Source organism: Trichosurus vulpecula, chromosome 3 (genome assembly GCF_011100635.1).
Source record: "Trichosurus vulpecula isolate mTriVul1 chromosome 3, mTriVul1.pri, whole genome shotgun sequence".
In the NCBI taxonomy this organism is placed as follows: Eukaryota; Metazoa; Chordata; class Mammalia; order Diprotodontia; family Phalangeridae; genus Trichosurus; species Trichosurus vulpecula.
This window is the reverse complement of record NC_050575.1, coordinates 249,353,710-249,369,815: the sequence shown is the minus strand read 5'-3', so window position 1 is coordinate 249,369,815 and position 16,106 is coordinate 249,353,710.

The following is a 16,106-nucleotide window of genomic DNA, read 5'->3' as shown; positions in this document are numbered from 1 at the left end:
AGTCTTTGGAGAGGATCATAAGTAAAGAGCTGCCATCTTCCATATAATATTCTTATATTGGGAAGCAAAGCAAATGAAATGATCACATTTTAACAAGGTTTGATATTTTACTTTCTCTTTAAAGATTTATTAGAACTCTTCCAATAGAAACTCTAAGTATATTTTTTAAAACATCAGGAAACTCTCTGGGTCTGGGAGGGAAATATCTATTGAAAGTTAGTAAGAACTTAGTAGAGTCAAATTTAACTCAAAGTAAAGGCTGTAGGAGCCATCTGAAATTATGTATACTGGAAACTAAAGTGAAAAAAGATGTTAACGTTTGATAGGAAACAATCACCTCAAAACATGGGAAAAGATGTTCTTACATCTAAGAAATGTCTTTGCTGTTTTATTTTTGGAATTATGGAATATCAGAGCTACAAAGAACCTTGGAGAGTACCTAGTCCAACATTAATTTTGAAGAAGAGGAAACATGTCCAGAAACAGAAAATTATTTTTCCATGTAGTTAGTAGTAAATATAAGATGAGAATCTGGGTCTTAATCCAGTTTTTTTTCCTAATATTACATTTTCCCTCTTATTGGCTTTTCAGAATGTGAAAAGGTGGATATTTGCATTCTCTCTTCTGTCAAGTCATACAAAAAAGTTCCCTCCCCAGGACCTAATCATAGGATCATAGAATCATGGATAGGGAACTGGAAGAGACTATTAAGGCCATGTAGTTTGGCTCTCTCATTTTCCAAATGAGTTTCACATTTCACACAGGTAATAAGTGGTAGAGCTGGAATTTAAGACTAGAACCTCTGACTCCAAACACAGCTTTCTTTGTATTATGCCACAGAATCCTTTCCCTTTCCATGGAATTTCATTTAAACAAAAGGTTGCTTCCCAATGGAGTTTGTAATTATGGACTTTAATCTATATTGCATCTTTTTTTTCTTTTCCACAGATCATCCAGTAAAGAAATGTGCACAATGATGAGAACTAAATCTAATTTATTGTGGATTCATCATCATTAGTGATATGTCCCATTTAAATTAAGAGAAAACTACACTAATTTATGCTAATTGACATAGGATAAGTAATTTTCCTGATTATTTCATGTATACATAATACATACCTGGATAAAAACGCTATCCCATGAGACTCATCTCATTTCCAAAATGCCCCCCCCAAAGAAAAGAACTCCATGTGTTTACTACATAATTCATTATTAATGGGTGCATACTTTATGTGAATATATAAAATGTTTTACCTATAGAGGTGGTTTGAAAGTTATGTACATATTTTGGGCAAGAGTTGTATGAAACATCTACATATGGAGACATACATACTCTTCTGGTTTATAGGATGGCAGTTCTACATATACTCCCCTCCCATTTTTAAATAGATTAAACAAAAATTAGGGTGAAGTTTATCTCTGTTGAAGGAGACGAAGCCAATGAAGGCAAACCTCCAGGGAGATACTGAGAGGAAAACAGCAGACATACATACATATGTGCAGGGACACTTCTGTAAAGACTGGCATAAGCAGGAGAAACATTGACAGAGAATTTTTTAAAAGAGAAATTTCAAGCAAATTGAAGAAACCCTTACCCCAAAACAATTCACAGCTCCTATAAGAATCTTTCAAATACAATCTTGAGACTGGGAAACAGTAGCACTAATTTTTGGAGACTTGGAGACATGTTTAGTATCCTCTGAATCAGCAGTCAATTACATAGCTAGAATGGCCCATTTAGTGATGAGGTCTTTGCTACGGTTTGTTCAAATGAGATCAGGCAAAAGGGCAGCAGGGAGGCTGGAATTCGATATGAGGAGACTGACAAAATATGATGAGGAATAGAAAAGGTCTAGAGCAGTTCTAGCATTCTAATTTTGCTCCAAATCAAACACTGAAATATTACAAATGCTACTGCTACAAAATATTAGGGAATAGACCAACAATTATTCACAGGTGTGTTTTAAAAACTGTTCGCCGGCACCCTTCCCAATTGTTCATGATATGAAATGGGTCTTGTCCTGAATAGCTTCAGACATTATCACCTAAAGGACCTGAAATATATTTCAAATTTTCTGGCTGACTGTGGATAAATAATTTTTCTTATTTTAACCTTAGTTTCTTCATATCTGAACTATGAAAGGGTGGGAACTAGATGATTCCAAGGTCTTGTCTGTCTATAAACCTTATGTTCTTTTTCCTCCCTTTGGATTAGCCATAATCAACAGAAGAACATCAGAAGAACCTTGGTTGCATCTTTTTTCTCCCGCGTAGAAGCTGGCCTACCTTAATAGAATGCTGTAGAATTTTGTGATTCTGCTAGTCTCTCTCTCTCTCTCTCTCTCTCTCTCTCTCTCTCTCTCTCTCTCTCTCTCACACACACACACACACACACACACACACACACACACTCACTCACTCACTCACTGTTTATTAAGAGCCTGTTTATTGGAGGCATGGTGCCATGGTATGATTTAGATGGGAAAGAAAGGAAGTGTCAGTCATATTCTATATTATCAAAGTAATTTTTGCCCAATGTCCCATTCTAATTTTTTTATAATCTCTCAACTAAGCAAAAAGCAAAAAAGGTATAAAAGCACGGAATTGGTTACTCCTCTCTTTGCTGAGATTGTCCAGATTCTTCTCTATTACTATTTCTATTTGAAGTGAAGACTTAATTTCTATTCAGCTGAGAGCAAAGCTGGGAGGTAAGCAAATTCACATTTGGCATCTACCCAACTCTATCAAGTGATCAAAAATATATATTAAAAATCTACAGTGTATGTAGAAATACTGAGGATGGGTGATTCAGAGAAGTGGATGGATTTCTATTCTCAACAATCTTAGAATAATCTGTTGTACTTGTTCTTCAAGTCCTAGAAGTGAATCATTTTCCAGAAGGTCTTGCTCTTAGCCAACCCCTCACATATTCCTCTTCTTGAGTTGTTAACTGTTTAAAAGTTTCCTTCCCTGGAGCATTTGTATTTAACAGATGTCACTCAGATGTTGAGAAAGCCTCTAAGGTGAAAAGAAATGAATTATTTCATGGTGGGATTTTAGACACCTGGGCAGGTAGTCGGGGGAGGGTGGATCTTAGGACAGCAAGTACAACTTTCTTTTAAATCATATCATGTAAGTAGTCATTAACTCTGTAAGATTAGCAAGAGCAAAGCTGTTTTTAATGAGACCTTGAAGAAAAAATAAGAAACCACCCCAAATGCCAATGCCTATAGAATACATTAGTTAATGAATCCCTGAAACATAAGTTTATAAAATACTGTTTCTTGAAATCTCTGAGAGAGTACATATTTAGGTCCTTTACTCATTGAATCAGTAGATTCATTCCAGACACGGGACACCATTTGAACAAAGGAATAGAAATGGGGGAAGAGAGACTGAGAATGAGGGCTGTAGAGTAGCTCAAATTGACTGCAGTTACAGGCAGAGCCAAGATGGCAGAGTAAAGGCAGGGACTCACCTGACCTCTCCCCAAAACCCCTCCCAATACCTGTAAAAAATGACTCTAAACAAATTCTAGACCAGCAGAACCTACAAAAAGATGGAGTGAAACAAATTTCCAGCCAAAGACAACCTGGAATGTTGACAGTAAAGGTTTGTTGCACCAGGATGAGAGAGCAGAGAAGGCCATACCTGGCACAGCCCCAGCCACAGAAGACCCAGAGCGGGCCGCAGGGGACTGTATCACTGGCAGCAGTGGTGGTTTCCGGACATCTCAGCCAGCAGACTCCAAAGACAACTCAAAAGGTCAGCAGGAAAGGTCTGTTGCACCTTTGGAGTACAGTGTGCAAGCCAAACCAGCACATCCCCAGCCACAGCAAACCAGGAGCAGCCCTTGGGAGTGACTGAATCAGCAGTGGTTGGGCAGCGGCTGCTTCCAGAGCTCTCAGTCTGCCGATGGTAAGGCGGTAGAACTACTGGTCAGAAGAAGATTACAGGGGTCTTTTTGCTAGCACTGAGGCAGGCCTCTGTTGCTTTGACCATACTTGGATCTGAGTCACAGTCCTGGGTGGCAGTCCTGGGGTGAGAAGGAGCATTAGCAAAGCAGGGCTTGCAGTCACAGTGTAGGGGGGACCCTTTTCACAGTTCCAGGGCAGAAAAGAGTAATTGTGGTCACTCACAGACTAGAGCACAGCCCAGGAGAGGAGTAAACACCTCTCCTTAAATCATACCACCTTGGGAGAACTGAAAACTTACAAGTCTCTAGAAACATCTCTGAAAATAGCTACACAAAACCCCTGAAGCTTGGAACAGTTTGCCCTCCAACCTGGAAGCAGAACCCTACTTTAATAAAGAGTTAAACCTCAAGTAATAGGCTGGGAAAATGAGCAAACAACAGAAAAAAAATCTGACCACAGAAAGTTACAATGGTGACAAGGAAGATCAAAATATACACTCAGAAGAAGACAATAAAGTCGAAGCCTCCAAGAAAAATATAAATTGGTCTCAGGCCATGGAAGAGCTCAACAAGGATTTTGAAAATCAAGTAAGAGAGGTAGAGAAGAAATTGGGAAGAGAAATGAGAGTGATGCAAGAAACTAATGAAAAATAAGTTAACAATTTCTTAAAGGAGACACAAAAGAAGTACTGAAGAAAATAACACCTGAAAAAAACCACAAGGCCAAATGGTAAAAGAGGTCCAAAAAGGCAATGAGAAGAATGCTTTAAAAAAGCAAAATCAGCCAAATGGAAAAGGAGGTCTGAAAGCTCACTGAAGAAAAGAATTCCTTAAAAATTAGAATGGAGCAAATGGAAGCTAATGACTTTATGAGAAATCAAGAAACAATAAAACAAGACCAAAAGAATGAAAAAAATAGAAGACAATGTGAAACATTTCATTGGAAAATCAAATTGACTGTAGTATTAACTGTGTAAAGGTAAGTGTTGTGAGAAAAAGCTGGAAATAGAGTTTAGAGTCAAATTTTAGAGGTCAAATAAGCAATAAACATGTTTAAGGTCCTACTGTTGGCTAGGTACTGGAGACAAAAAGATAAAAAAAATAATAGTCCCTCACATCAAGTAGTTACGTTCTAACAAAGGAGATAAAATGTATTGTGTGCATATATATATACATATATACATATATATGTATAAATACATATAAGGTCCCATATATACACATACATTATATGCAATTGTGCATAAAATACAGACAAAATAAATACAAAGGTTCTTTTAAGGGGGAAGCAGGGTAAGGGGAATGCATTAGCAGCTAGAAGGGATCACGAATTGCTCCAAGTAGAGGCAGCAAGATAGTATAGTCAACAGAGCACCGGCTTTGGGGCTCAGCCAAGAAAACCTGAGTTCAAATTTGACCTCAGATACTTCCTACTTGTGTGACTCTGGACAAGTTGTTTAACCTCTGTCTCAATTTTCTCATCTGTAAAATGAGGATAATATTAGCACCTATCTCCCAGGATAGTTGTGAGTATCAAGTGAGATAATAATTGTAAAGCACTTAGGACAGGACCTGGCATGCAGTAAGCACTATATTTTTCAGTTGTTTTTCAGTCATGTCTGGCTCTTTGTGACCCAATTCAGGGTTTACACGGCAAAGATATGGGAGTGATTTACCACTATCTTCTCTGGCTCATTTTACAGATGGGGAAACTGAGGAAAACAGTGTTAAGTGACTTGCCCAGGGTCACAGAAACTATCTGAGGCCAGATTAGAACTGAAGAAGATGAGTCTTCCTGACTCCAGGCCCAGCACTCTATCCAATGCATCACCACTTAGCTGCCCCACCAAGCACAACATAAATGTTAGCTATTGGCTCTTAAAGGAGAAGGGGGCTCAAGAATGGAACCTTGAAGGAAGCTAGGAATTCTAAGAAATAAAGGTGAATCATGTATTATTCCAGGCATGGGACACAAATTAGGCAAAGGCATAGAAGTGGTAGGTTCAGTGTTATGTGGGAGGAAGAGTAAGAAGGCCAGTTGGATGGACCATAGATTGCACTGGCAAAAAAAAGGGGGGGGGCAATAAAATGGTTTCTTTTGGGGGGGCAGGAAATGAAAGAAACATCAAAGTATTGAGACTTGGTGTAGATGGACCAACGACAATTAGGACAGAATGAAGGCAGATCTACTAAGATTTTATATGCTTCAACTTTTTTCTTCTAAGAATGATCTTTAATTTTGGAAGAATAGTATGACAGTTGTTAGCAGGGCATTGGAACCCTAAATATTTAGTGATGAGTTGGTAAGAGAGCACCTTGTTGCCATCCTAGTTCAAATTCCCCAAATCAGCATAACCACATCTTAGAATACTAAGAGTTGCCATCTGTAATTGCTAATTTCCTCGTTTTGACCTTTGAAAGATAATGGAGAATTTTAAGAGCTCCCTACCTGGCTGGGTGCCCAAAAGTGCTAATTCAATCTTACTATTTGTTAATAAAACCACAGTAGGAAAAACTGAAAGAAGAAATTGTGCTGTTGTACTCTGTCATGAACAGACAACTAGTATATTATATTCATTTAATTCATGATATTTCTGAGCCAAGATTAAAAAAAATAGTCTCTAAAGTAGGAAGCTCAAAATGGTAAAGTGACTGGAAAGCATGGTATATGAAGATAATTTGAATTTGAGATCTTTAGCCTAGAGAAAATTGAACTATTTTGCTCTAATCAGGGAATGGATGTTACAGAAATTTCAGTTTAAAACAAGGGGGAAAAAAATAAACTTCCTACCAATTAGAGCTGTCCAAACTTGGAATGTGGTGCCTCTGATCATGTGATTCTGGGTGTCTAGTAAGCACCTCAACATTGGTGGCCTTTAAGCAGAGCCTGGATTAAAACTTTTTGGGAACATTTTTGAGGAGATTCTTGCTCAGGCATAGATTAAAAGTCTGATCATGGCATTCCTCTGATCAAGGATCTTCACTAGCTCCCTATTAACTATGGGATAAAATGTGAAAATTTCTATTTGTATTTTTCTTCAATATATTTTTCTTTATTTCATTAAATATTTCTCAGTTACATGTAAAAAAATTCACATTAAAAATTTTTGAGTTCCTAATTCTCTCTCTCCCTTCCTCCTCAAGAAGGCCAGTAATTTGAAATATATGTGTGAAATCATGCAAAACATATTTCCTTATTAGGCATGTTGCAAAAGAAAATACAGAATAAAAAACCCCAAGAAAAGTAAAGTTTTAAAAAGTATGCTTTGATCTGCATTCAGATTCCATCCATTCTCTCTCTGGAGGTGGATAGCATTTTCAACACAAGTCCTTTGAAATTGTCTTGAATCATTTGTAATGCTTTATTCACAATCGATCATCATACAATATTGCTGTTACTGTGTACAATATTCTCCTTGTTCTGCTTGCTTCACTTTGCATCAGTTCGTATAAGTCTTCCCACTTTTTCTGAAACCATCCTGCTTCTCTTTTCATATAACATAATAGTATTCCATCACAATTACATACCACAGTTTATTCAGGCATTCACCAATTGATGGGCATCCCTTCAATTTCCTATTCTTTGCCACCACAAAAAGCTGCAATAAATATTCTTGTATGTAGGTCCTTTTCCATTTTCTTTGATCTCTTTGGGATACAGACCTAGTAATGGTAGTATAGAGTCAAACGGTATGGACAGTTTAATAGCCTTTGGGCAAAGTTCCAAATTTTTCTCTAGAATGTTTAGATCAGTTCATAACTCCACCAATGTGCATTAGTGTCCCACTTTTTCCATGCCCCCTTCAGCATTTGTCATTCCCCCCTGCCCATCTTACTCAATCTGATAGGTATGGGGTGGTACCTCAGAGTTGTTTGAATTTGTTTCTCTAATCAATGGTGATTTAGATCATTTTTTTTCAGATGGCTATAGATCATTTTGATTTCTTTTTTCAAAATGTGCCTATTGATATCCTTTAAGCATTTATCAATTGGTGAATGTTTTATATTCTTATAAATTTGACTAATTTCTCCATATGTTTGAGAAATAAGGCCTTCATCAGAGAAACTTTCTGTAAAAGCTTTCCTCTTATTTTCTGTGTACACTTTAATGTTGGCTGCACTGGTTTTGTTTGTGCAAAACCTGTTTTACTTTAATGTAATCAAAATTATTCATGTTACACCCTGTAATGTTATTCATCTCTCATCTGGTCATAATTCTTCCCTTACATGTCTGAAAGGCAAAATTTTCCATGCTCTTCTAATTTGCTTATGATATCACACTTAATGTCTAAATTATGTATCCATTTTGACCTTATGCAAGGTGTGAGTTTTTGGTCTATACCCAATTTTTGCCAAACTGCTTTCTAGTTTTCCTAGCAATTTTCACTAAATGGTGAGTTCTTGTCCCAAAACCTGGGATCTTTGGGTTTGTCAAACACTAAATTACCATGGTCATTTTCTATTGTGTATAGTGTACCTAATCTATTCCATAGATACACCACTCTATTTTATGCTCATACCAGATTGTTTGATGATCACCACTTTTTAATATAGTTTGAGATCTTGTAGGGCTTAGACTGCCTTCCTTCACATTTTTTTCACTGATCTCCTTGAGATTCTTTACCATTTGATCTTCCGGATGAATTTTGTTGTTACTTTTTTCTAGCTCTATAAAATAATTCTTCAGTAGTTTGATTGGTGTGGTACTGAATAAGTAAATTAGATTGGATAGAATTGTAATTTTTATTATTTTGACTCAGCTTTACCCATGAGCAATTAATATTTCTCTAGTTGTTTTGATTTAGATAAAAAGTATTTTGTAATTGTGTTTTCATAGAGTTCCTAGCTTTGTCTTGGCAGGTAGAATCCCAAGTATTTTATATTGTCTGCAGTTATTTTAAATGGATTTTCTCTTTTTATATCTTCCAGCTAGACTTTGTCAGCAATATACAGAAATGCTGATGATTTATGTGGGTTTATTTTATATTCTGCAATTTTGCTGAAGTAGTTAATTGTTTCAACTAGTTTTCTTAGTTGATTCTCTAGGAATCTCTAGGTATATTATCATACCATTTGTAAGGAATGATAGTTTTGTTTTCTCGTAGCCTATTCTAATTATTTCAATTTCTTTTTCTTCTTTTATGGCTATACCTAGCATTTCTAGTCTAGTATTGAATAATAATGGTGATAATGGACCTCTTTCTTCATCTTGATCTTAACTGGAGAGGCATCTAGCTTATCCCTGTTACAAATAATGCTTGCTGATGGTTTTAGATAGATATTTATTATCTTAAGGAAAGATCCATTTATTCCTATGATTTCTAGTATTTTAAAGAAGAATGAGTGCTACATTTTGTCCAAAAATGTTTTCTGCATCTATTGAGATAATTATAAGATTTTTGTTGCTATTGTTATTGATGTAGCAATTATGCTGATAGTTTCCCAAATATTGAAATTGCCCTGCATTCTTGGTATAAATCCCACCTGGTTATAATGTATGATCTTTGTCATATATAGCTGTAATGCTATTGTTAGTATTTTATTTATTTTTTTTGCATCAAGATTCATTAAGGAAATCAGTCTGTCATTTTATTTCTCTGTTTTTGTTCTTCCTGGTTTAGGTATCAGCACCATTTTTTGTGTCATAAACAGAATTTGGTAGGACCTCTTCTCCATTTATTTTTCCAAATAGTTTATATAGTATTCAAAAAATTGTTCTTTAAATGTTTGATAGAGTTCATTTGTGAATCCATCTGGTCCTGGGGATTTTTTCTTAGGAAGCTCATTGATGGCCTTTTCGATTTCTTTTGCTAAGATAGGGTTATTTAAATATTCTATTTCCTCTTTTGTTAATCTGGGCAGCTTATATTTTTGTAAATAATCATCTATTTCACTTAGATTGTTATTGTTACTGACATATAATTGGGCAAAACAACTTCTAATAATCACTTCAATTTCATTTGCACTGGTGGTAAATTTACCCTTTTCATTTTTAATACTGGAAATTTGGTTTTCTTCCATCTTTGTAAAATCAAATTAACCAGCGATTTATTTATTGTGTTTTTTTCATCAAACTAGCTCCTAGTTTTACTTATTAGCTCAATGGTTTTCTTATTTAAAATTGTTTGAATGTCTCCTTTGATTTTTCAGGATTTCCAATTTGGTGTCTAATTAAGGATATTTAATTTTTTTCTTTTTTCTAGGTTTTTTTTTTTTAAATTGCATCTCCAATCCCTTCATCTGCTCTTTATTTTACTGCTGTAAGCATTTAGAGATATAAAATTTCACCTAAGTACTGCTTTGCCTGCATCCCACAAATTTTGGAATGTTGTCTCATTGCTGTCATTTTCTTTAGTGAAATTTTTTTTTATCATTTCTGTGTTTTGTTCTTTGACTCATTCATTCTTTAAGATTAGCTTATTTATTTTCTAATTAAATTTTAACCTACATTTCAAAGGTTCTTTATTGAATGTAATTTTATTGTGTTATGGTCTGAAAAGGATGCATTTAACATTTCTGCTTTTCTGCATTTAGTTGCAAAGATTTTATGCCCTAATTAATACATGATCAGTTTTTGTGAAGGTTCCATGTACAGCTGAGAAAAATTATAGTTCTTTCTATTCCCATTCAATTTTCTCCAGAGGTTCATCATATCAAACTTTGCTAAAATTCTATTCATCTCCTTAACTTTTTTCTTGTTTATTTTATGGTTAGACTTACTTAGTTCTGAGTGGGGATAGTTGAGGTACCCTACTAGTGTAGTTCTACAGTCTATTTCCTCCTGTAGCTGATTTAACTTTTTCTTTTAAGAATGTGGATACTATGTCATGTGGTGTATATGTTTAGTATTGATATTACTTCATTGTCTATGGTACCTCTTAACAAAATGTAGTTTCCCTGCCTATATGATTTAATTAGGTCTATTTTTGTTTTTTCTTTGTCTGAGATCATAATTGCTACCCCCACTTTTTTTCCCCCTCAGCTGAAGCATAATAGATTTTGTTCCAGCCCCTTATTTTTTCTATGTATGTGTCTTTCTACTTCAGGTGTATTTCTTGCAAACAACATATTGTTGGATTCTGGTTTTTAATCCATTCAATAATACACTTCCATTTTATGGGTGAGCTCATCCCATTCACATTCACAGTTATAATTACTGTGTACTTCTCTACTTCCCTCCATCATGTTTTTCCTGTTTTCCTCTTCCTCCTCTTCCTTTTCTCCCTGTTTGTCTCTCTGTCTCTGTGTCTCTCTCCCCTTCCACCCTCTCTCTCTCTGTTTCTCTCTCTCTCTCCTGTTTTGCTTCTGACCACTGCCTCTTATTTTCCTGTAGGGTAAAATGGATTTCTATTCCCAACTGAGTGTTTATGCTACTACCTCTTTGAACTAATGCCAATGACAGGAATGATCAAATACTGCCTGCCACCACCACCCACTTTCCCCTACACTGTAAAATCTCTTCCTTTCAGGCCTCTTTTATGTGAAAATAGTTTCCCCCATTCTTCCTATCCCTTCCTCCTTCTCCCAACACATCCCTCTTTTTTATACCTTAATTTTATTTTTTTTAAACCATTCTCTCATAGTTAACTCACACCTGTACCTTCTGTCTATATATACTCCTTCTAACTGCCCTGATAATGATAAAATTCTTAGGAGTTACAAGCATCATCTTCCTATGTAGGAATGCAAACAGTTTAACCTTGTTGAATGCCTTATGATTTCTCTTTCATGTTTACCTTTTAATTCTTCTCTTGAATCTTATATTTAAACATCAAATTTTCTATTCAGCTCTGGTCTTTTTTATTAGAAATGCTTGAAAATCCTCTATTTCATTAACTATCTATTTTTCTCCTGAAAAAAATTATACTGAGTTTTGCTAGGTAATTTATTTCTTGTTGTAATCCTAGCACCTTTGCCTTCTGGGATATCATATTCCAAGCCCTCCAATCCTTTGATGTGGAAGCTGCTAAATTTTGTGCGATCCTGACTGTGGCTCCATGATATTTGAATTGTTTCTTTCTGGCTTCTTCCAGTATTTTTTTCCTTGACTTGGGAGCTCTGGAATTTGGCTATAATATTCCTGAGAGCATTGGTTTTGAGATCTCTTTCAGGTGATCAGTAGATTCTTTCAATTTTTATTTTATCCTCTGGTTCTAGGATATCAGGGAAGTTTTCCTTGATAATTTCTTGAGATATGATATCTATGTTCTTTTTTTGATCATGGCTTTCAGGTAGTCCAATAATTCTTAAATTTTCTTTCCTTGATCTATTTTCCAGATCAGTTGTCTTTCCAATGAGATATTTGACATTTTTTTCTATTATTTTTCATTCTTTCAACACTATTTTATTGTTTCTTGATTTCTCATGGAGTCATGAGCTTCCACTTGCCCAGTTCCAATTTTTTTTGGAGGGGGGAAGGCAAGGCAATTGGGGTTAAGTGACTTGCCCAAGGTCACACAGCTACTGAGTGTGTCAAGTGTCTGAAGCCGGATTTGAACTCAGGTCCTCTGGACTCCAGGGCCGGTGCTCTACTCACCACACCACTTAGCTGCCCCCAGTTCTAATTTTTAAGGAATTATTTTCATCTGTGAGCTTTCACACTTCTTTTTTCCTTTTGGCCTTTTTTATTTTTAACATGTTATTTTCTTCAGTATTTTGTGCCTCTTTAACTGAGGTGTTGACTTTCTTTTAATAATTTTCTTGCATCACTCTCATTTCTTTTCAAATTTTTCTTCTACCTCTCTTATTTATTAAAATCCTTTCTGATCTCTTCTGGGAATTCTTATTGGGCTTGTGTCAATTTTTTTTCTTCGAGGTTTTTCTTGTAGCTATTTTAACATCATTGTTTTCTGAATTTGTGCCTTCTTGACCTTCCCTGTCACCTGATTTTTTTTTTTATAGATAGGTCCTTTCGTTGTTGTTCATGGTTTTTTTTTTTTTTTCTCACCTATTTCTTGACTTTTCACTTTATATTAAAGTTGTACTCTGCTTCTGGGTTGGATAGAGCACTGTCCCAATCTTCAATTTTTTTCATGCTGCTCTTTTCAGAGTGAATTCTATGGGTCTTCAAATTTCTGGTCCTTCCAAGGGGGCATGATCTAAGGAGAAGTGTGGTTACTGTTCTCCTGTTTACTCTGATCTTTACCCAGGAAGGTCCTTGTTCCCCTGTAGCCACAATTACTGGGTGCTCTTGGCTCTAGAACTGTGATCAGGTCCCTTGCTCCACTGAAGCTGCAGTGCTATTGTTCCTTTTGGCCCTGAAGCTGTGCCCTATGTCTATTATACTCCTGACTGCTCTAGTGATGATAAAGTTCTTAGGAGTTACTAGTATTACCTTCCCATATAGGAATGTAAGCAGTTTAACCTTGTTGAATCCCTAATTATTGTCTTTCATGTTTACCTTTTTATGCTTTTCTTCTGTCCTGTGTTTAAAAATCAAATTTTCTGTTCTTGCTGTCCTGTGGCTACAAGCAGAAGTGCTCTTTTCTGCCTTGGAACTGATTCCAGGGCCCTTGCTCCTTTGTGAGCTATCACAAGCACTCTTTGCCCTAGACCTTTAACTAGGCTCCTATTCCCCTGCTGTCACCAGCACTAATGCTCTTCTTCAGCCTGGGCCTGCAAATCAGAACTGTTTATGGATAACATGCCAAGGTCTTATACCCAGTGCCAGCAACAAGTCCCTTATAATCTCTTTCTGACCAGTTGCCCAGCCATCTTATCATCTATAGGCTGAGAAAGAGCTGCCGCCACTGTGGCAGAGGCCTCCAAGGTCTGTTGCTGGCATTGGGGTGTCAACATGGCATGTGCTGCACTCTAGGGCCAACTACCACCTTGTGCGACAGACCTTTCCTGCTGACCTCCTAAGTTGTCTTAGACTGGAAAATTGTTTCACCCTGACCTTTTGTTGGTTCTGCTACTCCAGAATGCAATTTCAGAAGTTATTTTAAAGTTGTTTGCAGGGGAATTGGGGAGAGTTAAGATGAATTCTTGCCTTTAATTTGTCATCTTGCCTCCACCCCTCTATTTAGTATTTGAATCCCCTTAATGATCTTGTTCCAGCCTACCTTTGAAGGATTCATTTCACATTACTCTCCTTTACATATTCTACATTCCAGCCAAACCATGGAGGACCTTCTAACCCCTCTTCCCCTGCATTTGTCTGGAATGCTTTCCTTCTTCACCACCATAATTCTCTAAACCTTGATTTCCTTCTATGCTTAGGTTAGATGCCCCCTCCTTGCAGGATTTTTTTTGTTTTTGCCTCTCTTCTCCAGTGCCTCACATATAGTAAGTGTTTAATAAATGCTTGTTGAATGAATGAATGAACTCTGAGTCATGTACAATTATTATATTATTCTTTGGCACAGTGTCCTGAGAAAAGGGCAAGGGCAAAGTTTTTTGAGTTCATTTGTTTTCTGGTAATTTTGTTTTTGTTTTTAAATAATTGTTGGTAAAGACAAAGCATGGCAAAAATCAAACAAAGTAATCAAAGATTAATGAGAAGGAGGTAAAGTGACATGAAGGTTAGGGTTGGGAAAGTGGTGATTGAATCAAAGGTACAGGTAGAAAGTATAATATTGGGGAAAAGGAAGATTAGAATAAGAATTAATGTAGTGCCTATTATGTACCAGGCTCTGTGCTAAGTTCTTTTTACAAATATTATCTCATTAGGTTCTAACAACAACCTTGCAAGGTAGAAACTGTTATCAACCCCATTTTACAGTTGAGTGAACTGAGGCAAACAGAAGTTAAATGACTTGAGTCACACAGCTATTGAGTGTCTGAGGTTGGATTTGAACTCAGATTTTCCTCACTCTAGGCCTAACATTCTATCCACTGTGCTGCAAACTACTTCAATTGGCAAGCAAGAGGTCCACCTCTTATCTTAGACTGGAGAAGAGAACATGGGTAAAGATAATGAGAAAGTAAGCAGTGGAGGACGGTAGATAATGGAGCTCCCAATATATGGCTTCAATATTTAAAAAAGAAAATAGGTGGTTACCACATTTACTGAGAGATTAGAGGGTCAACAAGGAGCCTCTGGGATAGAAGAGAAATTTCAAAAAGTTGTCAAGGATGTGATTGACAATCAATAATAGATGAATAAAAGAATTCCATCTCTGACACTCATTAGTTGTGCAACCCATCAGGGTCTTGATTTCCTCATCTGTAAAATGTGAGTGTTGGACTAGCTGGTATCCAAGCTCCCTTCAAATTTGCAATCTGTGATCTTATGTCCCCATCTTCCTATTATTGCTATTAACAACAAAGGTTATATGTGAGATTAATTTGTTTTACCGTTCATAAATTATCCCCATGAATGAAAAAGGGAATAAAGAATTATAAAGTCACATTCTACTAGACTTTCCTTTCTCTTGTTCATGTGTGCATTTTGGAAATAAGCTGTAGTAGCAAATGGTAGCAAAGTCAGATTCACCCATCTTTAATATTTGGGGAATGGCAAGGTGAGATCAAATCTGAAACTAATTAGAGAACATGCTGATAGTTAGGGTGTCTCTGCTGTTAATTGATGAGTAGCATGTAAAATTGTTCATTCAATTAAATAATTGAATGTAAATAAAATCTTAATGGAATTTGAAATAAATTTGAAATAAAATTGAAAAGATCTAAAGGCTCACCCTAAATCAGAGAAACAGCAGAGGACAATAAAAATTAAAACACTGGAGAAGTCTTGGAAATTCAGAGAACAGTGGGAATAGTTGATCAAAACCCTCTGAGGAGGACATAGAAATCTAATCATGATGAATATTACCATATGAAATCTCCATTGTAAAGGAAGAAGTAGTAAAATGTATAATCTAAACAAAAGAAAAATACAAAAATCATTTTTGGGGGGAGCTCATTATACAATATTGGCAGGCTGATTTTTCTTCCTAGTTGTAGTCAAGTTAGACTCATCTAAAAGAGATTTGCATGCCTTGACCAAATACCCACTGATGGTAAGAGAGCCATAACAGAGGTGTTATGAGCAGCACCAAAGTCAGGCTAAAATGAAAATGTCAATGCTAAGGGGAGGATCTGCACATGGAAAACGAGAATTGTTCAAGATTGTATAGTTAGTGACCGTATCTTTAAAGCACACTATATGGGCACTACACTGTTATCCTCACAACAATCTTTTGATAATTGATACATGATGGGTAGACAGAAAAATTGATATTGATGATAT